This window comes from Haemaphysalis longicornis, unplaced genomic scaffold, assembly GCF_048455015.1.
Source record: "Haemaphysalis longicornis isolate Haplotype H1 unplaced genomic scaffold, Haemaphysalis longicornis Haplotype H1 scaffold_1, whole genome shotgun sequence".
Classification (NCBI taxonomy): Eukaryota; Metazoa; Arthropoda; class Arachnida; order Ixodida; family Ixodidae; genus Haemaphysalis; species Haemaphysalis longicornis.
Window position 1 is genome coordinate 199713384 of NW_027526203.1, and position 9435 is coordinate 199722818.

Below are 9435 nucleotides of genomic sequence, written 5' to 3' on the forward strand. Positions count from 1 at the left end.
TCTTCTACAACGCGGATACCCGATCCCCTGCGACACTCGGCCAGGACGGTCTCCTCACCCCGCAATAGCCGCGCCTTCCGGTCAGTCGTCGCGCAAACACAGACTACATGCGTTTCTTAGTAAAACGGGGGCAACAGGGAAAGACGGCAAACGCAACGAGGGCTTCGCAACACATATTTGCTGCTATATACCTACTAAAAAAAAGGATGTTCACCTGTTTACCAACTACAAAATACGGTTTACATGGCGAAGCCAGTTTCGAGGAACAAAGACAGGGCCCAAACTTAAAATACGTCTGAATACGAAAGTTTACTCAAATTTGATCTATCTGCAAGTGAACGAAATCTGTTGGTATAGGAACTTGGCACAATTGACACTGAACAGTAAAATTAACACATGTTTCTGAAAGCCTATTCAAGAAAACATCATTGTTATCCGTTTTCACTGGTTTTCGTAACTGCGCACGAAGCGTTGCTGCCTTCTTCGCTATATTATTACAAACTCAGGCGATATATATCAAGGAAAACCGAACCTTTTTTTTATTCAACGGGAGAAGGAGGGCGCGTACAGTATTGAAGGAAAAATAATTGTTTAAGCTTTCAAATGAAATAAAATAGCTTCTATCTGATCTTGTTAGATTTGATTTGAGGCCAGAAGGCAAGCTCGACAATAGTGAGTCCCAACCTATGGGAAAATTCAACGTCCTTTTTCTCTAGAAGACGACGATGATTCAAATCTCGGGATGGAAGTTCCGCACAGAAGTTCAGAAAGTGGTATAATCTGGCACTAAAAAAATTGTGCTACTATTTGCGGTTTAGCGTGGGTTATGAGGCGTGCCCTAGGGGGGAGGGGGGGCTACGGAATCATTTAAAAACCCCAGGGATTCTAAGCATTCAGAAATTTCCTGACCATGGACACTTTTGTGTCACTAAAATTTTTTCTCATTTTTTTTTCTTAAACTACTTCAAGTTATACGCAAGTTGGTCCGCACAGTCTTAAAAGCACAATCCTAAAAGCTCGTGCTCTAGTTTTATTTTTTAATCCCGGTCATACAATATTCTTCTGCGAGATTTAACTGCGAATGTACAATAATAAAAGCTTCCGAGACTACACACTTCGCTCAGTGAACTTCGATTTCGGTTCGGTGGGAGAAGCGTGCGGAGGGGGTTTGGGTCGACGGACCTGTGGGGGGGTTACAACCACCTCCACCCCCCACCCCCCCCACCCCCCCCCACCCCTACCCCCCGTGGGTGCGCCACTGGTTTTATCAGTGGCCGATGAGGCAACCGACGCGGAGAAAGAAGTTGTGGGGCGTAGCTGCAACATGAATGGTTCTCTCCAAAGAGCAACGTTACGTCAAGTGAGTGAGTGAATAAACTTTATTTGCTCAGTTTAGCTGGGCAAATAAGCTGGGCGTCGTCTAAATAAAGCGGTCCACCGCTTTACCTAGACGACGGCCACGTAATCAATTTAATCTGGTCGTCCTTAGGAACCGCCTTTGTAAGGCTGAAACAAAAAAAGAGCAACAATCGCGGATGAGTCTGTTGACGACTTCGGGAGAACTCTTCTTGGAACTGTTGTAGACGTTTGCAACTTCGCTGTCACGAAACATCCTTCAACGTTTTGTCCGACCTCGCCGCAAAGAGCGGCTTGCAATGGGTACCAAGCAGCCCCTTGGTGTTGACGTAACAGATCAAATGATATAGATTTAGGTCAGGTATAAATAATAGAACTTGAAAATAATGTATACCGTAAGCACGAGGAAGGTTCGTAAAGTAGGAAATACTTTATGATGCTCACACGTCAACTGAACACATGACACCAATCAGAATGCGATGCCATCAAAAAAGGAGTTGCGGCAATAGACAACAGCGCGCGTACATAGACACAAATTCAATGTAAACCACCACGCACGCTCACAGGTCCGAAAAGAAGCAAATGGTTTAACTGACTTATTTTCAAAGTTTGAATTAATCTCTTTGAATTGCATTATGCCTTTTTGTACGCTCTCGTCTGGTGACGCCCCCATCAATTTGTTGAGCGCATGAAGGTGTTGCCTTTTAAACCGCGCGCCGTCATGGAGTTCGACGAGGGAGGCATAGGTGGCGCCACGCTCCCATGCGCACCTGGATGTTCTTTCTTGCCCAAACGGGAGTGAGGAGGAAATCCAGGCACCCTAATTTGCGCTGAACTGAAGCGGTATGCGAAGCGGGCTGCGCCGTTGTACGACGAAACCTCCCGCCCTAGCCTCTGCATCGTTCCTTTGTATCTTTGCCGTTGATATATATATATTTTTTGTGGCATTGAGCGCCACCTGGGATCACTTGGGCAAACTTTGTCGCAATCGCCTTGGTGGAGTCCTGATAGGTGACAGCACAAGGTCCACCAAGTTTTCATTGAACGCTACCGAATTCGCACGCTGGAGCTAACGTCCTGACGCGTGCTGTTAATGTGCAGTGTATTTTAAACGAGTGGCATAACGACTAAAAGCTGCTTATGTGTTTCTTTTGCATTGTGGTTTACCCCATTTGATGTTTTGCGTTGTGTGTTTTCCACGCAAAGAGAACGGAATAGCAAATTATATAAGTTTGTTCGTTTTCGGGTTTTATATTTTTTCAAAATCGGGGAGGGGGGGAGGGGGGGGGTATAAATCGGGTGCTATTTTCAAACTGATAATCGCGGAGAAATCGGATTTTTTTAAAATACCATCCCGAAATTTGTATTTTTTTGATTAAATCTACAGATGTGCTATGCATAACACTCTCACTTTGAAAGAAGTTAAAATTGGTGCGCGCTTCAATTCTGGTTATCGGGGGGACATCAGGGTTTCCTATCAAATGCTCTAGGAGATTCTGTGTTTCCGTGGATATGAATCAGTAATGATGCCAATAAAGAGCATTGATAACTTCAAAGAACTGAAACATTTTATTCACAAAAAGCTGATCATCCATGCAAGGACTAAGGCTTGGGCATGTTGGTTCATGACTAAAAGAAAGGGAACAGCGCAAATTTGACACACACGAGAAGAAGGAGGCGCTGTGCGTGTCGTCTCCTTCTTCTCGTGTCTGTCAAATTTGCGCTGTTCCCCTTCTTTTGATCATCCATTGTTTACACATCCTTCTTCACATACATTAGTATCTGCATGCGCAAAAAGTCGACCTCCATTCGAGAACTGCCCGATAGTTGAACGTATCTTTGCTGGGAGAAAATTATCTCGACCTCACAGCTTCCGTTAGCCAGGCACAACAATGTCAGTGCAGCATTTGCCCGCCCGAGCGGCAGAGTCATGCCAAAACTCAATGAGTTCGAAAGCTGTGTTTGTGGGGCTTGCTTCCAGAAAGCACTCTTTGAGAACAGTGGACTGTCAGCCCACAATTGGGCAGATGGCTACTTTGAAAAAGGTCCATTCGGGGAGAAATCGGATTTAACTCGATTCTCCTGAAACATGTTCGGGGTGTAAAAATCGGGTAAAATCGGGTCCTGCCCGAAAATGAACAACTTTATTTATATACTGCTTTTACCTCCACGCGCTCGCCAAGAATGAACGTGCGAGTGACATTATTCGGACATGAATGAATTAATATGTATACACTCATTTTCGGCATCTTTCTCCAGTTTTCCGTGGACATTAAAGGGAAGGTGAAGCGGTTTTAGAATTAAAAGAAAAGTTGACTAGCACCAAGTACACATTGAATAGTTCATGTGTACGAAATATTTTCGCAATACATGCAATAGAAGCAGCGGAATGAGCAAACAAAAGTGGCCCGATGCCCCGCCCCCATCTCGCCGCGCGACGCCGGAAGACCGAAGAGCGCGGGCGAAAACCGGCTGAAAAACGTCATACCTGGACTTCCGGCCGGATCGGCCGCCTCGGCCATGCTCTTTTCGCCGTGTTTCCTTGTGAATGATACTCGTTGTTGTTGTGATGATACTTGTTGTTGTTGTGGTTGATAGCACTCATTTTAACAATTTTCGTGCTCAAAAAGTATGCACGAACGCCAAACGAGGCATACGTTATCATGCCGTATTCCTAAGCAGAATGATGCCACGCCGGGATGCTTGATAACATGCGGAAGCGACAGCCAAGGTGGCTGTGCTTGATGACAGAGAATATACTACACTACGTTAAATACATTGTAACCGCTCCAATGCGGTTTTGCGTTTTTTTTTTTTAAGAGCGAATGCTCTTTATAAGCGACCCCAAACCATCCACCGCCGGCGTCGGCGGCGGCGTCCGCAGTGCTCTTTAAAGAAAAAACAGCATCCGGCGCCAGGTTTCGATCCGAGGACTTTGCGGGCCGCAGCGCGACGCGCTACCGACCAAGCCACGGATGCGACGGTGATATCAGTGTTAGACGCGCCTTATATCTTTAACGCATTCAAACTACGTCATCAGCGGCGTGCGTTGGCGACTCAGCGGCGTTATAGCGGCTTGATAACTGCGTGGTGTACACGTGATACTACAAACCCGATGGAAGAGATGGAAGAGAAGGCGGCAAGGCGGTGGGCTGCGGGGGCCGAGCGCAAGCGCCGCAAGCGGTCCGACAACCGTGCATTCGCACTTTCACATTCTCCCCCTCGGGGAAATGCGGGGGAATTTTTTTGATGCGACGGACGTGGATGTTCACAATAGATTCTAGATATAGGAAGGATGGGGAATACTGCTGTACTTTGGCCGGGGATGTTTCGTTCCATTCCAGAAACCAAGTCACATTTGTTCAGGAAATACTTGTTTCTTTAAACGCGTAGGTTTTCTTTCCCTATGGGCTCAGGACAGTGCTCAAAAAAACATTTTTTTGGCGAAACTAAAACAAGGGGCCAATCCTGATAGAAGTTCTCTCCTGGCTAAGAGGTAAACAGTATTCCTACAAAGTAAAAGAACCAAGACAACCAGATTATTTATTTTGCAAGTATACATGTCACGATAGGGTGATGTTTGTCTGGAATTAAAAAAAAAAAAAACACCACTCCGAACCACCACCGTGCCATAATTTGTGTTGACTGCGGGGGCCTAATTTTTTGCCCAAGATTCCGTGTGGCTGCATATTATAACCTGGCAAGCACTTGTCACTGAACCTCAAGTGTGCTCCAGTGATAGTCGTTGATATATATAATGATGATACTAAAAAAATTAGGAGCGAAGAGTAAATATATGGCCTCTCTCCGACTAGCGCGGTAAATTAATGCTTAAATCTAGAAATGCTGGAACAGGCCAACGATTCATTATCACAAACGTTTGGTGATTGTTACCTAAAGTAACGTAACTACAACGTAACTGCCTTGTCCGACTGGTCTGTTAATTATAACGAGGTGGCCGTAATATTGTAGCAGAATGCACAACGCACAAGCGAAAATCAAGCCCTACTACAGCCAATAATGCTGAGCAGGCACTAGTATGCTGCAGTGTTTTCAGAATAAATGCATGTGAAGCAGTAAGACGCCACTCATCGAAGTGCAGCTAGCAATCGCGGAGGCGCCGTAGCGCCGCTGCCGAAATGGCGCGCGCGTGTGGGTCTGTGTACGGGGATGAGTAACAGGGCTGGGTTGGCGACAACGAACAAAGGAAATGCGGACGCAGAGTCTGCTTGTTGGTTTATGCGTGTACCGGCAAGATGTGTCTCGCATATACGTTTACAGCGCATGAACGCTATTTTTTCGCGCAGTGCACGTACGTGCTTTTCGCTGGTAGATTGTTTATAAAACGCCCATTAATCTTCGCCATAAATGGTTTTGTGTATAATAAGAAACAGTTAAGGCAGTACCTAATATTAACATAAGGTGTAAAATCCCCCTATGCTGGTTGCCTAATTCAAAAATATTTTGATGGAACCCACTAGTCGACGTCACAGTCACTGCTTTGGGGTTCTCTGTCGTGTAAAGCAAATTTAAGCTCCAAGATAATTGAACCAACAGCACGGGAAATTATAAAACAAACTTCCAGTCATGTGCGAAAATTAAACTGCAAGCTAAGTTGCCGCAAAGGCAGCCGTGCGATCGTTCGCAATGCTTCCGACAACCCGCGCGGCCGAAGGGTGTCCTCCTTTGACGTCATGACGGGCGCAACCAATCAGGGGCGTCAAAAGACGAAAAGCGCGCGTCTTTCAAACGGGGCCGCGCTTTTTGCAAGATAAATGTCACTTGGACTCATGTACGATAAATTTCAATGTGATATTCGGAATCAGCGCGCAAGAAACTATATAACTGTTAATCTAACTCAAATTTTTTGGAAAGCGCTTCAGCTTCCCTTTAACATGGTGCTTGTTATGGGTACCGAAACATTTTAGGCAACTGCTCCACGATGAAGTTTCGACATGTTTAAGCACACGTACATCTCCCTAGTTCAACAAAATTTGAGATTCAGTGCTGTTGATGTTATACATCCTTGCGAAGCTTGTGAAATGGCCAAGCGAGAGGCCTTCATTTGGGTTTTTATATCTTCAAAGGCCACTAGCCTGAAGCCTTTGACTGGATTATCGTAAACGCAGGGTAGAAGACGAATGCAGAGGAATCACCAGTTGTATTCCTTAAGGGGGTCGTGAAGAGATTTTCTAAAAAAATTGTGTGGTGTGAGTACTTATAACTAAAGGCCGGAACTTTAGGCACAAAAAATCCAGGTTTTAGGCGCCCATAATATAACTGAAAAGTGCCATTTAGGCATTTATAGGCGCCAAATACTGTCGCATATAGGCCCAATTCATATTTATTTCAGGAGCATATTTTACGACAAATGTTTGATTTGCAGTAAAAACAGCAGATAAGTCTTGTGCTGTGGGAAAGTAATGTTATTTTCTTCGTGACAATTAGCCACTTCCCGGCTTGCTATTTTAACAGATTCCTGTAAAAAATGCAGGGTGATTCGATAACAAAAGAAAGGCTTAAAAGCTATGACAAGCGAGACCCATTTGAATGATTTGTGGCTTAAAGTTATACCTCATTTCGGTCGATAATTGTGTGTGGAAAACAACACTTAACGTTCACTCAAGTTGAGGGAGCGTAGTTGTACTTCGGGGCACTCCATCACCTCATTGCTACTGGAATATTAGAATGTTTTGTGGTCAGAACCTTCGGCAATTCTTTTAGCGCAGGGAATCCAGAAATTTTATGTCAGAAACAATCTCAGATTGTAAGACAAAAATGGCTTTATGAGCCACCAACGGTTCCTTTAGGGATGGGGGGGAATCTGTCCTGGACCTTCGAAACGAGCTCAGTGTTCTTTGCCAGAGTGGTGCCCAAGCTCTCAGCTGCAGAGATGCTTTCTGCTAAGAGTGTGAAATAAGCACATGAATGTGCCAAGTCACGTTCAAGTGTAGTGTGGTGTAAATAATTTCGGCAGCGACGCTTTCGTCGTCTGCAATGCTGTTAGTAGTAGATTCGTAGTGGTTTGCCCCCAGCCGATTTTTTGAAGTGGTAACAATGGGCTTTAGTGGAAGAGGCACAAGTGGTAACTGCTGCTTGAAGACAGACCTGCAGACCAAAGAAAGATCTAAACTGTGCGTATTTATTTGTTTACAGAGCAGAACGACGTCCTCAGATGTTTATATCACCGGCGAACCGCATGATAGTACAGGAAAGTGGAATAATTCCGTACAAACTCCGTGTTGGGGGGCGGTTGGGGGGGGGGTATAAATCTCTGGGCATGGTGCTTGTATTTGTGGAAGCTTTTTTGGGGGGTGTCGAAATCCTTTTCGGGGGGGTTGTTAGGGGGGGGGGGTTGCGGGGTGTATAAATACCTGGCCACACTGAATGCAACACAGCGGCGGCGGCGGGTGGCGTGTATTTAAAATTTTTAAAGTAATGTTTAAAAATACATATACAATTTCAACTTACACAAATACTTGTGTTGTAAGGTTTTCAATAAGTGAATAAACGTGTCAGCTGTTTCAGTAACTGCAAGGTCTGCACGTCACGTAACCGGGGCACATATTGTAGTGTCAAGTTTCTACACTACGAACCACCACCCTTCTGATTTGGGAAAGTTTAGTGGCAAATTAAATCGATTTCCGCCACTTTGTTTATAAATTGTTTGTGGTTACCCCACTATATAAAACGCTGGCGTTCATATAGAGCTAGAGAACATATACTCGACAAAAATCGGTTGTCTGTCCCTTTAAAACTTTGGTGTGGGATTTGCACGTGGTTTTCCCATAGGAGGCGTCTTTGACATTGTGTGGCATATGCGCGGCTGCGTCGCGTTTATTTTCTTCATTTTTTTTGTTTTTATTGCGTTTGCAATGGGTAGGGCATATGGGAAAAAATTTTCGCCGTTGGTCCGCGGACACAGCGCTTAAAATGCTCCCCTTCCTTTAGTTCATGCTTATATGTTAAATAGGCTTGATGCGGACTGAAGCAAAAAATAGGCATTTTGCCTAAAGTTCCGGTCTCTACTTATGACTGTGGAACCTTGATAAACAGATAATGCATACCCATTTCGTTGCCCGATATCGGGGAAAAAATGTAGTTACGGTTTCACCGAGGCCTCCTCCTCAACTCTTGAAGTAACGTCTTGGTAAGAATGGGAAGAAGCCAATCACATTATGTCAATCATGTTGTGCTGAATCCCACTCGTCTGCACAACATGTCGGCATAGAGCGGGCTCGCAAACGGTCAGATAAAGCTCAACATCGGTGCCATGATACGCCTGATAAACATGGTCGATAAAGATTGTGGGATATACGTGGGGGGGTTCCTCGGGGGCCTTGCCAGCTCTCTGGGGTAGGCCCCCACGCTAGCTCCCGGCGTGTCAACCACGCGGGCTCCCATGGCTACGGCAGCCCAGCGAGGTTCGCCGATACGAGAACACAGTAGACAGTAGTGCCGAAGCACAGCCGTTTATTTGGGGAATCCCAAAGCATGCGAGCACAGGGCTCGACGGCGTTCACGAATCACGCCGTCCGGGTCGTGACCGCGAACGGGAGGCAGGCACTCACGGCGCGCGACAAACAAAGCTCCCACCTGAGACACAAGTATCCATCACCGCCGCGTTCCGCCGATCTCGTCCCAACCGGGTCTCCGCCGAGACTTCCCTCGTCTCCCGCGCCGCCCGCGCGCCTATCCCCGCACACATCGGTGGCGCCATCTCTCGGGGGACGCCGACGAACCAGCGGAGCGCCGGACCGGTTTCAGCGCACAAGCGTCTCTCCCGAAGCGCGCGCTGGCTCGGGATCGCAGGTCGCGGTTCTCCACGATTCCCACAAGATCTCTGATACGGCTGATAAACATAGTCGCACTTTCAGTCAACAACGGGGGAGGATTGCGCAGGAAGAAGTCACCACGTTTAAAGTAAGCTGGGTATTTGTAAACTGTTTACGCTGTTTCGCATGAGTCTAAACTGTTGTTCTGCTAGCCGGTATTCTTGCACAAGCTTGCCGATGTCTGTCTCCCGTAGCCTGTAATGCGAAAGGCGCGAACGTGAAACTGCTGACCTGACGAGATAAA